We start from the raw sequence: 13,664 nt of genomic DNA on the forward strand, positions 1-13,664 counted from the left end.
GTCTTCTCACCTGCCTATCACACCCCCCGTGCCCCTCCTCCTTCCATACTCTCAGAGCAATTCACTCAATCCCATTCAATCACTTATTTCCTCGTCATATTTTCTCTTTCATAAACCCATTAATGTTTCTAATTCTCCCACCAGCATTTACCATGTTCACATATCCCACCCATGTATCTGCATAGTTTTAAAGTGTGTCTGCTATCAACAATGTATAACAAAGGCGTTTGGCAGTGGCAAATTGGGAACCCAGTCTGTGTTATGGGCTATTCTCACTTGTTTTGTCCCCTACGTTCAGATTGAAGTAAATCCAGGTAGGTGGGTCTGCAAACAGTGAGTTTGAGCAGTGGCTGTGTTCAGGACTACACAGTTTATTGACTAATTCCACCTTTACAGAACACAGGGCATAATACCTGATCTTAGTTGCAATGAATTGACACCTAGTTTACAACTCATCGAGCTTTCTTTTATTTAAAATCTGCTAGTTATTCCTGGTAAAAGTAATCTTTTCTCTTGAATCTGGGGTTGTTTTTGCAATGACCACATTTAGTAATGGACTCTGGATTATGACAGGATACTCTTATTACAGAGTGTGGTGAATCACTGGAATTCTCTACTCCAGATTGCGGTGACTAAATTAATTTTGATACTTAAAGAAGCAGGATACGTTTTTGGAAGATCAGGGAGTTGAGGGCTATGAGGAAACGAAGCCTGGGACGGATCACTGGCACCAGCCTACCCGCCATCAAGGGTGTACAGTCAGAAAGGTGCTGGAAAATGGGCCAGCAATATCATGAAGGATTTCACCCACCCTGATCATGGACTGTCTGTCCCACTGAGGAGGCTATGACGCATCCACCAGATTCAGAAACAGCTACTCTCCCCAAGTAATAAGGTATACATTTATATATATATATATAGCCGCTTGGCTATAAACGTGCAGGAACAATGTGTGGTTAAGAGCCTTGCTCAAGGACACAACATGTTACCTCAGCTGAGGCTCGAACTCACGACCTTCAGATCACTAGTCCAATGCCTTAACCACTTGGCCACGCACCACTCACGTCCACCCACTAACTCCACCACTACTTTATTATTTCCTGTTGGTCACCTTATGAACAACCTAGTGTCACTTTATGGACATACGATCAATCTATGTATAGAACTATCTTGTTTATTTATGTTTATTGAGTGTTTTATTATTATTATCGTGTTCTTTATCTTTTGTATTTTTACTTTGTGCTGCATTGAATCTTGAGTAACGATTATTTCATTCTCCTTACACTTGTGTATGGCATTAAACAGTCTTGAATCAACCTTGATCATATGAATGGTGGCATGAGGGGCCAGGCAGCTGACTCCTACTCCTATTTTCTTATTAGCCCTGGGATGGCGGTGGAACAGTCTGTCAGGATAACGTGTGAGCTGGAAGTGAACTTAACTGCTCTTGTCTTCCCTTTGGTAGAGTTCCCGGGGAGAAGTTGATGCAATCAAGAAATTCTTAGTAAGTTCCTGAGATGCATCTGGCAGACCGAAAGATCTGATGCCTCATTGCGTTGGTGTAAGGTTGGCTGCTTAGTGATCCAGCGGCCTAGTTCGAGTCCAGAAAAGAACGTTCTACTGTGCCTTTCGCAGATTGCTACAGTTCCACTCATCCCACTGAAAGGCGAGCATGTTATTGCACCTTTAGAATCTTGTAGGTAAGTGGGGGGAAGGGGTTAAAGAGCAAACAGATCACCCAGTAGATTACTCTTGCAATCATTCTGTATGGTTGTCTCAGATAAACTAAACATCCTGTTATGGATGATATAAACGCACCCAGTAGATTACTCTTGTATCATCCAGTAGATTGCTCTTGTATCAAACAGATCACCCAGTAGATTACTCTTGTAATCATTCTGTATGGTTGTCTCAGGTAAACTAAACATCCTGTTATGGATGATATAAATGCACCCAGTAGATTACTCTTGTATCATCCAGTAGATTGCTCTTGTATCAAACAGATCATCCAGTAGATTACTCTTGTAATCATTCTGTATGGTTGTCTCAGGTAAACTAAACATCCTGTTATGGATTATATAAACTCATCCATAACTAGATGTTCATAACCAGAACAATTTAGTTCCCAAAATAATGATTAAACGCACACTTTATTACTTGGTCAAATTCCTCCTCCTTTATCGCCTTGCAATCCACTGCTTCTGCTAATGATTTTTCAGAGGGATATTCTCGTTGAAATGGAGTAGGCAGGAGAATGAAGGATTAACAGGTGAGTCCTAAACTATTGGTGGTGGGGACTTGGAAGTGGTGATCCCAGAGGAAGGAAGCACCTAATGGTTCTGAGGAGAGAGCAAAGATTCAGGAAATCTAGAATCAACCAGCCACTGACATCCCAGAAGATCTCTTCCTGATTTACTTCTGTATTTTCACAATTGTTTTTATGTACCAGGATCATTAATCTCAATATCTGGTGGGCATTAGCATCCATATGTTTTAGCTTAGCTGGAACAATTCTATTAACAAAATGGCTTCATATCCTTCCCACATATTGTCCTGATAAGTCTTAATTTATCGAGATAGTGGCAGTAGAATATATTATCCAAAATCAACTTAGCAAACAGCTGTCAATCATTTCCTACTGGTCCTGCAGGGGTGAACTGACCTGCTTTCCACCATATGTGCCCCAGTAACAAACTCTGAACTTAATGTTATGTGGAATATCTGAGGTATGGCTTGGAACAAAGAAATGACAGAGAAATGGACAATGCTTCTTGTTATTATGACCTTATTGCAATTCAGGAAGGGAAAAAAAAAGGACTAACACTAAACACATTTTCTCTTTATGCCCTCATGGTCAATGTATCTGCATTTGATATAAATGAGCTGCATGTCAAACAGTTTCATGTTGTCTCGAAAGAGAATACTATTGAAACAGTTTAAAGGGGAACGCAGTTAGGAAAATTATGATGTCACCCTACCAAGCATTTCTTGCATTAAATATTTCAAGGATTCAAACACAAGTGTTTGATGTGCTCCTGGCCTTTGTGCTCTGGGATTGAAAGGTTTGTCATATGAGGAGCGTTTGATGACTCTGGGCCTCTACTCACTAGAATTCAGAAGAATGAAGGGAGATCTCATTGAAACCTATTGAATGGTGAAAGGCCTCGACAGAGTGGATGTGCAGAGGATGTTTCCTATGAGTGGGGGAGTCTAAGACCAGAGGACACAGCCTCAGAATAGAGGGATGTCCTTTTTGAACCAAGTTGAGGAAGAATCTCTTTAGTCAGAGAGTGGTGAATCTGTGGAAATCGTTGCCACAGTCAGCTGTGGAGGCCAAGTCTTTGGGTATATTTAATACATTCTTGATTGGTCAGGGCATGAAGGGATATTGGAGAAGGCATAAGATTGGGGCTGAGAGGAAAAATGGATCAGCCGTGATGAAATGGCAGAACAGACTCGATGGGCCAAGAGGCCTAATTCTGCTCCTATATCTTATGGTCTTATGTGCAAACCCTCCACAGAGGACCACTCCACTGTCAACTGTGGCAACTCTGACATCCGTTTTATAAGTAATGAATTAATCTAATTCTGGCTTTTTTAACAATTGTTATCTCAGGTCTCCAGCTTCACATTAGAGTTAGTCGAATACAACAAGTTATGCATTTGCGGAACTGTTGAAATGGGTCATGATGGATATTTCATGCGGATGAAAGGAATTATGTGGACACCGAGTGGAGCGTGTGGAGGAAACATATGTAATCTTTGTGCTTCTGGCCTAAAAAACCTTCATCCAGTTCTGAGCACGGTGATCACAATGAATCTCTCTGTTAAACTTTGCTTCAGCATTTAAAGTTTACTTCCTTGCAATCAAACAATATTTATCACTGAAATGAAAAGAAAGTGCTCGAAATACTCAGTGAATCCGGCAGTAGATGTTGAGATAATAATCCTTCATCAGAACTGGAAAAGCACAATCAGAATCAGGGTTTGATATCACCAGCGTATATCGTGAAATTAGTTATTTTTGCGTCTGCAGTACAACGCAATATACAATAATAAAAAACTGAATTACAATAAGTGTGTGTGTATGTGTGTGTATATATATAATAGTTAAATTTAAGAAGTGCAAAAAAAGTACTGAGGTAGTGCTCATGGGTTGAATGTCCTTTTGGAAATCAGATGGCAGAGGGGAGGAAGCTGTTCCTGAATCACTGAGTGTGTGCCTTCAGGCTTCTGTACCTCCTTCCTGATGGTAGCGATGAGAACAGGGCATGTCCTGGGAGGAGTGAGGAGGATCTGAGAAAACCAAGAGAATGTCTATGATAGGATGCCATCTAGTTAACAGGTATTTAGAAGGAAAGACTGCAAGGTACTGCGAAATGCAAAATACAGCAGATGATGAAAACCTGAGGTAAAAGAGAGCAGATAAGGCTGAATCAATTGAGAGGAGAAAATTGATTGCATTGTATGTGGATGATCACGTATCAGTACTAACCACTTCTGACACAAATGGGGAAGACTGGTTATTTGAAATTGTCAAATTCAATACTTACCTCTGAGGGATGCAACACGCACATTGCATGACTGGTTGGCTTCTCTCCTTTCAAAGGAGGGCTTAATTGATTTACAAGCCTGGACTAACAGTGAAATGGGTGAAAACTCAAATCATTAATCTGCTCAGCCAAAATGAATATATAATTGCATTTGGTTGTATTGCAAAAACATTATTATGGTTACACTTTCTATACTAACAGTGATTTTTAAAATTAGATTCTTCCTAAATTGTTGCTTTGACATTTCCATGTTATCAATTCTGGTACAGGCCTTTCTGGACTCAACTCAACTTATGAAAATCTAACTTAAATACAAATTCTCCCATACATTTTAGAAGCATTTTCAAGCTAGTAGTAATGATAAAATGCTGTAATGTATGAATTAATGACTGGATGCAATCTATATTCCATTAATTATTGGCAATTATTCAATGAAATGAAAGAAAATAGAGTGGGTATGACGGGGACAGTGATAGAAAGCAGGCATTTCTAACTTATGGAGAAATTGGCACACGTGTCTTCTGTACCCATTGACTACCGCCACCATCCAGACCATGTTCCCTTCTCACTACTACCATCAGGCAGGTGGTACAGAAGCTTTAGGACCCACAGCACCAGGTTCAGGAACAGCCGGCACCCTTAAAACCATCAGACCCCTGAACCGGCGTGGATAACTTCATTCACCACTGCTCTGCACTGATCCTCCGACCTACAGACTCACTTTTAAGGACACTTTACAACTCGTGTTCTCAGTATTATTTTTAATGCACAGCTTCTCTTCTTTTATGCATTGGTTGTTTGTCAAGCTGTATCTGTTTATGTATATAGTTCTTCTTAAAATTCTGTTGTATTTCTTTTTCTTATAAATGCCTGCAAGAAAATGAATCCCAACGTAATATATGTGTACTTTGATAGTAAATTTACCTTGAGTCTCTTGAGGCCACAATACAAATATATAAAAATATCATGTAAGAATAAAAATCTGACTTGAACTTCCACATCAGAATGAGATTTACTCAGAGAATAGCACCTAACAACAGACAAATGGAACCATAAGATATAGGAGCAGAATGAGGCCATTCAGCCCATCGAGTCTGCTCCACCATTCGATCATGGTTGATTTATTATCCCTCTCAACCCCATTCTCCTGCCTTCTCCCTATAACCTTTGATACCCTTACTAATCAGGGAACCATCAACCTGTGCTTTAAATATACCTCATGACTTGGCCTCCACAGCTGTCTGTGGCAATGAATTGTGCCTTCTGGCTAAAGAAATTATTCCTTATTTCTGTTCCAAAGGGACATTTTTTTTATTCTCAGGCTGTGCTTCCTAGTCCCAAATTCTCCACCTCCACTGTATCCAGCATTTTCAATAGTTGGCAGAACTGATAAAGTTATGCACCTAAATCAGTAATGAACTGAGATGTTTTCATTATTTAATAGCTAAGTTTCCTAATAGTCAATTTTAGGAAAATTATTGAGATTTCCAAAGCTACAGATTATTTTTCAAGTGATATCAGGTTGTGGCTACTTTGATCTAACACTGTTTGTGCTGTAGTTTACTCAGTAGGAAAGAAACATTTGGCTACACTTAAGACTGATGCTCATTCCCATTTCCTGCAAATTCCCTAAAAATATTACATTGTCAATTATTAAGTGGAATGAGAGAAGTACATACATCTAGAACTAAAATATTCCCACAACTTAAAGAATATTGAACTTTGGTTTTGTTTGACTACTAAACTTTCATGTGCATATCAGATAGATAAAAATGCTTTTAAAAATGCAGGGATCACTTAGTTCCTATTTAATTTATTTGGGATTATTATCAATTAACTCTTTGAAGGCTGCACATTTAGATCCTTTACTTCAAAATAAATATTTGCGTACATGTTGGGGGCCTGTGGGGGGAGTGGGGATGTGGGTGGAGGGGCATGCAAGAGGGTCTCCAAAAGTGTGCGGTGAATAGTGAATTGTGACAGGCCAGGATTACCCTGTCACTCTGTGCTTCATTAAAGTGGTAATAATAGATGTATTGTCAATGACCGAGTACCTTTGACCTCGACAATGGGGACAGGCAGCTGATAGCCGCAGCTGTTTCCAAACACACATACACTCATATATACACACACACACACACACACACACACACACACACACACACATATATATACAGACATACATACAGATACAGACCCTACCACATCCTAATCTATCATTAACAATGCTATCAAACCAAGAGAAAGCTTCAGTGTTTAGCAAAAGGGGTTAATGCTTTGAGTTCCAATGAATTTCATGAGTGTAACAGACTTAGAAGACATGGTAACATGAGTGTTTAATTTGGCTATTGAATCATTTAGCCGGGCACTCACTTAAACCAAGCGCCTTCTCGTGGTCTCCACCAACCTGACCTCGGATTTTCTCATCAATTGTGAATCAAACATATGGTGCATTTTGTAAGACAAGTCTGGCAGCAAAGGCTAAGCATCACTGTTGCTAACTTTATTTGTAGATAGTATTGTTTACAATCTGTTAGTAAAGATCGTGACAAAAGCTGAATGAGCATATCAAAGTTTGCTGAAAATTAGTTTGCATAACTTCCAATGCATTAGTCAGCAGGGAAGTAATTGAGAATGAAGAGGTGTTTGCACTATGAGCACTACCAGCAGACAATGAATGTGCACACAGGTGACGTCTGTGTGGAAATCTGGAAAGGAAACAATCGAGTTCATATAGTCCCTCTTCATACATTATATCATATACTATTTGGAGTCACCTGGACAATAGAATCAACAACAGAATAGACACGGGCCTCCTGGCCCCTCAGGCCAGCCCTGCTGTTCAACAAATTCATAATTTTTTGTTGCAGGCCTCACCACCTCTTCTGCATCAGTTCCACATGGCCCTCCGTTCCCCAATCTTTCCAACGTTTAATTACCTTCAATGATCCAATAATCCAACCACTATGAGGAGATGTTTCCATGAATCTTGGTTTTATCTTGTATCTATGCCTTCCCATTCCAGACTCACTCACTGGTGCAAATTCCATAGTGTCTACATTGTGAAGCACTCCTTAGAATCTAACGTGTTGCAAAAAGACCATTTCATTCTAGTAAATTTTGAGTAATACAGAAGTGGTTTATTTAGCCACCAACACGGGGTCTGCCAACCACTGCAGAACTGCACCCCAGTACAAAAATAACATTTTTAAATGAGAGAGGATACCAGAACAAAACAGGTAATGCAGCTACATTCTGCTGAAAAAGTTAATTGAGGTGGGCTGCTTGGAGAAAGAGACGGAAGCAAGTTCATGTGTTGACTCACATGTAGGTACAAAATATATCGGTTCTTCAAAACGACATTTCACACCAAACAAAACCACAATGCGGTGAATTAAAAAAGCAAACATGAGGAATTCTGCAGATGCTGGAAATTCAAGCAACACACATCAATGTTGCTGGTGAACGCAGCAGGCCAGGCAGCGTCTCTAGGAAGAGGTACAGTCGACATTTTGGGCCGAGGTCCCTTCGTCAGGATGCTGCCTGGCCTGCTGTGTTCACCAGCAACTTTGATGTGTGAACCGGTGAATTAACATCTGGCAGTCTGTATTGTAATTAATGTAGAATATTGGCAGAGATAATATATGTTGGTATTGGTTTGTTATTGTCACATGTACCAAGACAGAGTGGAAAGCTTGTCTTGTTTACTATTCAAACAGACCAAATAATTAAAACAGTTCATTGAGATAGAATAACGTAAAACAGTAACAATGCAGAATTAAGTGTAGGAGCTACCAAAAAAATGCAGTGCAGATAAACAATAAAGTGCAAGATCCTAACAAGGTACCAATATATTATAGTTCCATTAGTAATAAGGGTAAATTGAGTGAACTTGTCTAAAATAGTTTGATGTTTTATCTTTGGGGTCATGGAAAAATTGAATCATTTTTACAAATACATTTTTACTAACTTTTTGAAGGCCACCATGTCAAATGGTAAAAAAAAACTCCTATTTCGAGAACTAAAGATATGAAGCTTGTGACAAGTTACCTGTGCCATGATTTTCATTTGATTGAGCATGTACACTATGGTGTGAGAAATGGGCAAATCATTTGACATCAACACTAAAGTCAGTCTAGATCAACTAACTTCTCAAAACTGGAAACCATACCACCTTAATCTGAAACTGTTGTTTCAGCTCTAAAAAGCTCCTCTTCAATTCCATTATCCATCAAGTTGCTTGAATAAATTCCAGTGATTTTAATGGAAACTATAGTGTTGAGGGGTAGAGTTGGGTCAACAGTAAGAGTGCTGTAATAAACATACCCAAGTCAGTCATTTAGCCAAAGTTAAAAATAAGCAAAAGATATTGTGGTAACAGACAACATTTTATTTGTTGGAAATGTTAAATTTGTTGACTATTAAAGATAATACTAGAGATATTGGAAGATACATTAAATAATGGGAGTAACATTGGTTGAAATAGCATGCATAAAATTAATATGAAAATACTTATCCATTAAGCATTGCTGCTGCATGAATCCAGCTTAAAGCTGACAGGTTAGAATGATTGGATTTGCTGGGTTTAAATTCATCAGATTCTGCTAAATCCATAAATTGAGGGCTTAATTTTGGCAGCAAATTCTAGAAATATGATTCTGAATTAATAAGGATTAACATGAACTTTGTGCAAAGACTGTAAAATTAACCATCACATTTTTTACTGCTTTAATTCAATACATCTACTAAAGAAATTTGTAGCAGCAATCACAAATTAAGCAAACAGCAATGATAATAATTAGGGCTCATGTTTGGAGATACAACACACCTAACAAATGATTGCCTTTTAATAGAATGATCACAATTCCTACTGATATTCCTGAGGCATTAACCCTTTGAGGAATTAACACATTCTGAAATTTATCTTTTCCACCAAAATAAAACTGTGGATCCCATTTGGCAAAATATTAAATGCTTCGGCTGTTTATTCTTTTGGCACATTGGTTAAGTTCTTTAACACAGAAATACTTTTTTTATCCCTCACAAGAGACAACAACTTAGTAGGTTTCAGGAATATTAGTCCAGATATGTCCAGAATATTAGTCCAAATATGTTTTTTTTTGGTAGCACAATTGGCTAAAACTGCCATAAATTTGCTTGAAACAGTGCAAGCTTGCCTAGGTAGTAATGTGGTGGGAGGTACGGGTTATACTTTTGAAGGAAGCTCTTTCCACCCTGCCAAATTATACCACAGACCATGAGGGTAAGATTCAACCATAACTTTAATATTTAATACAACAAGTCATTGAATACTCACCATAAAACAGTGGCTCCATTTTCAGTATTAACCTGTCTTTGTTATTTGTTAATTTGTACATTTTTAAAATAGAATTTAGGATGGTTTAAATATAACCAGTTACAAAAGATTTGAAGACATTAGAATTTATGTAACTCCAACTTCATCATTTAATGTTAACCAAAGTTAGCAAACTGTGTATGAGATTTTTAATAGAGAGCTTTCAGTGAAAACATGGCTATGAACTTCCAGATTTCTTTCTTGTAACATTTTAAAGAACTCAGTAAAATATACTCCCTTAGATAATAATATGCTTCTCAAATATATTAGAATCACTAAGTCATATTCTAAAGGGCACCTTGTGATATTTCATATCGTATATAATTGATCCAAATTAACAAAGGTAATAATTTAAATATGGTTCACCTTGACTGATAGATTTACTAAGTTTTGAGTAAATTATTAAAGACTTTGTAAATAAAAACCTGACTACTTAAGAAGAAATCCTTGTTTATGGGTGCTTTGGGAGAGACTGTGAATGTGATTCTTTTCAACAGTTTGATTGTAAAGAAAACAAATTAAATGATTATCAATAGCAGCAATATTAAACTCTGAGATCGACCTTGAGGTCTACACCGGAGTTTGTCGAACAAGGGCGATCCGCAATACTCTTTGCTACCTCCATTCTAACATTCAATGCCACGAATGCCACAATGTAACTGCTTTGATTCATATACTTTTGACAGTTACCCACCAAAAATGTAACCTCAGGCTTTGAAAATTCAGTTTACCCTAGCATCCATAGCTTTTGGACAACAGTTCTAGGTTTCCACAGTCCTTTGTTTGAAGACAGGGAGGCATCAGATTTAACCCCTGAATAGCCCAAGTAATTTTTAAGATGTTGCTCCTTTATGGTGAATTACCCACAAGGAATAATTCTTCATCTACACTATCAAATCCCCATATTTGAAGTATCTTCTTCCTGTTTATGTTCAGGTTTGATATAATAATCTTTTTTTTTAATAAGGGATCCCCATCATATTCTGAATGCCACGAAATTCTCAATGAAAGCTACTGGCTGGCCCTACGCCTGTGATGAGAAGAGCAATACCCTCGCTGCCTTGCAGCCTCTCTCTCAGCGGGGAAGCCGGAGGGTTTCCAGCCTCAGGCAAAACATATGTTACTTTCAAACTGATTAATACGAGTTTATTTTGGAGCAATAATTATCAAATGTCTATTAATCACCTCTGTGCACATGAGCACCACTGAATAAAGATCACGGCATTGAGACACGCAGGAAAACAAAGGGACAGGTGAAGAGCCAGATAAGTGTTACATCTCCTAGTAAATGAATTTTTATTAAGTCACTCCATTGAACCTTTTTAAACAGACTTAATGTAAATATATGGTTATGTTTCAGAATGTTCTAAATCAGAAGAAACTTTGCACACGTCTGCATTAATTAGACATACAAGATGCTCATTAGAACAGTGGTTTTTCCTTTAGTAACGTGCAACAAAACTGGCTACTGAAAACGATTTATTACAGAAAAATTATAGAAGTTTACAGACAATTACAGACAAACTGGTTGACATGACTCTGTTCTTGACATTCAGGAAAGCCCCATGAAACTGGCTAGACCAAGCATTGTCGGTAATAAGTTATTGCAATGCTTACTGCTCTAATAAAAGCGCAATGGATAAGGCTTATCAATAAATGAAAAAAATGTTGTATTAATATGCAGGAGAAAACAGCCAAAAAAAGTTGGTGCAATTCAAGAAAAATGATTTAACTCCATCTTATTCACTCATACATTGCAGGCAACCACGAGAATTTTTAGAAGTGTGCTTCTTTTCTGATAACTGTAAACAAACATATCGAAATAAGACACCATCTATGAACCCCGAAGAGCCAAAGAATCACAAGCCAATAGAATTCAAAGGTCAACTGCAGGGGTAGCCAATCAGGACCGAGGCAAGCAAACAGGAGACTATATAAATGTGAGCATTCCCAGAGAGAAACACCAACAACTACACACTGAGGATGTCACCTCAACTGGTGAGGAGGTGTCTGAATTGAATTGCAAGCTAATGGCCAAGCTCAGTGAACACCACAACAGCAAGCAGTAGCGTAGCGGTTAGTATAACGCAATTACAGCGCGGGGTGTCGCGGAGTTTGGAGTTCAATCCCAGCGTCCTTCCCGTTGAATATGTGGGGTTTTCCCCAGGTGCTCTGGTGTCCTCCCACAGTCCAAAGGTGTAACGGGTCGGGTAATAGATCATTGCAAATCGTTCTGCGAGTTAAATTAGGGTTGTCAAGGATAGCTGGGCAGGCTTGGATTGAATGGCCGGGAGGGCCTATTCCGTGCTGTATCTCTAAGTAAAAGAAAATAGAACCAGAAGTAGGCCATTGGGTCCCTTGCACCTGCTCCACCATTGAATAAATCATGACTGGTCACTTGCCCCAGGACCACGTTTCTTTACTAACCCCATATTCCTTAATATCCAAATATTAAAATGATTATACTGCAGCCTGGCCGCTGAACTTTCAACACACTGCATTACAGATGGTACATGTAATTAACCGGAAGTTAGAGAAATACCTTTTGCTTTCAATAAGATATTGCACTTCACACTCATACTTATACCTCTACTTACACCAAAAATAGTACTTTTAACTACGATTTAGATGCTAGCAAAATTTCACCACCATATCTGAGTTTATATTAAAATGTTGGGATGAGTAGTAGAGAAATCATGTTCAATATATCAGCTTTTGCTCGTCAGGGGATGATTTACTTGTAGGTAATATAGAGCAGCAGTGGTTCTTCTTATGTAATGACAAGATCACACACTACAGACATGTTCAAATCTGACCACAAAGATTAGCCTTTCAAACAATGACTGACATTTGTTTAAGCTTCAAACTAATTGTGAGCAATGGATCTGATGGATTTAATAGGTTTAAGTTATTTTCGACTTTGATTAAAATTCTTCTATAATAACAAATAGCAATTCAAAAATGAGGAAAATAAATTTTATTTACAAGAATTCTGAATATTTCCATTATGACCCACGGCAGAGCAGAGGAGAGTAACAATTGTATAAATTTTAATAGAAAACAGACCTCCAGTAAAGTAAACTGGAACCAACATAAAGGGGAATTGAGGTATGATAGACATCCATAAACCCAGTTCAATTTCCCTTTCTACTCTGATGGATTTCCATCAACAGTGACCAGTTGGTTGGTCATGCATGATATCAACAGGGTATGACAACATTTTCAAAGTAATGTTAGTAAATACACTTGGAGTTCTATGCTTACAAAAATACACACCAAACTCCAGCATAAAAACTATTTACTTTGAGCACAGCCAATCAGTAAACACTGCTAGTTTAAGTATGACTGCAACATTCTGACCCCGACTACCTTATGTTCTTATCCTCTGTTGCTGCAACATTACAGCATAATAAAGCATTATTTCCTCAAATACAAGTTAATTCCGTTCAAACAGTCAGAAGTAAAAAAAAGTCAACCTACTGGTTTGAAATCAATTCTTTGCAGAGTACAGGTTGAAACTTTCTGATCCAGCAGGTTTGGGATCTGGAGTACAAATCTGTGCTATCTAACTAATTTTAAATTAGATCTAACCAAGATATAAAATTAACTAAAGATCTGTACTAACTGACCAGGCAACTTTTACAATCTCAGTTTTGACTTGGAGGAACTTAAGTTCAGGACAATTCTCTCCCCATATCTAAGAACACTTTCCCCACTCAGAGAAAGATGAACAGGGGCCTTATCCTGTGGACTGG

This window comes from Mobula hypostoma, chromosome 26 (genome assembly GCF_963921235.1).
Source record: "Mobula hypostoma chromosome 26, sMobHyp1.1, whole genome shotgun sequence".
Lineage (NCBI taxonomy): Eukaryota > Metazoa > Chordata > Chondrichthyes > Myliobatiformes > Myliobatidae > Mobula > Mobula hypostoma.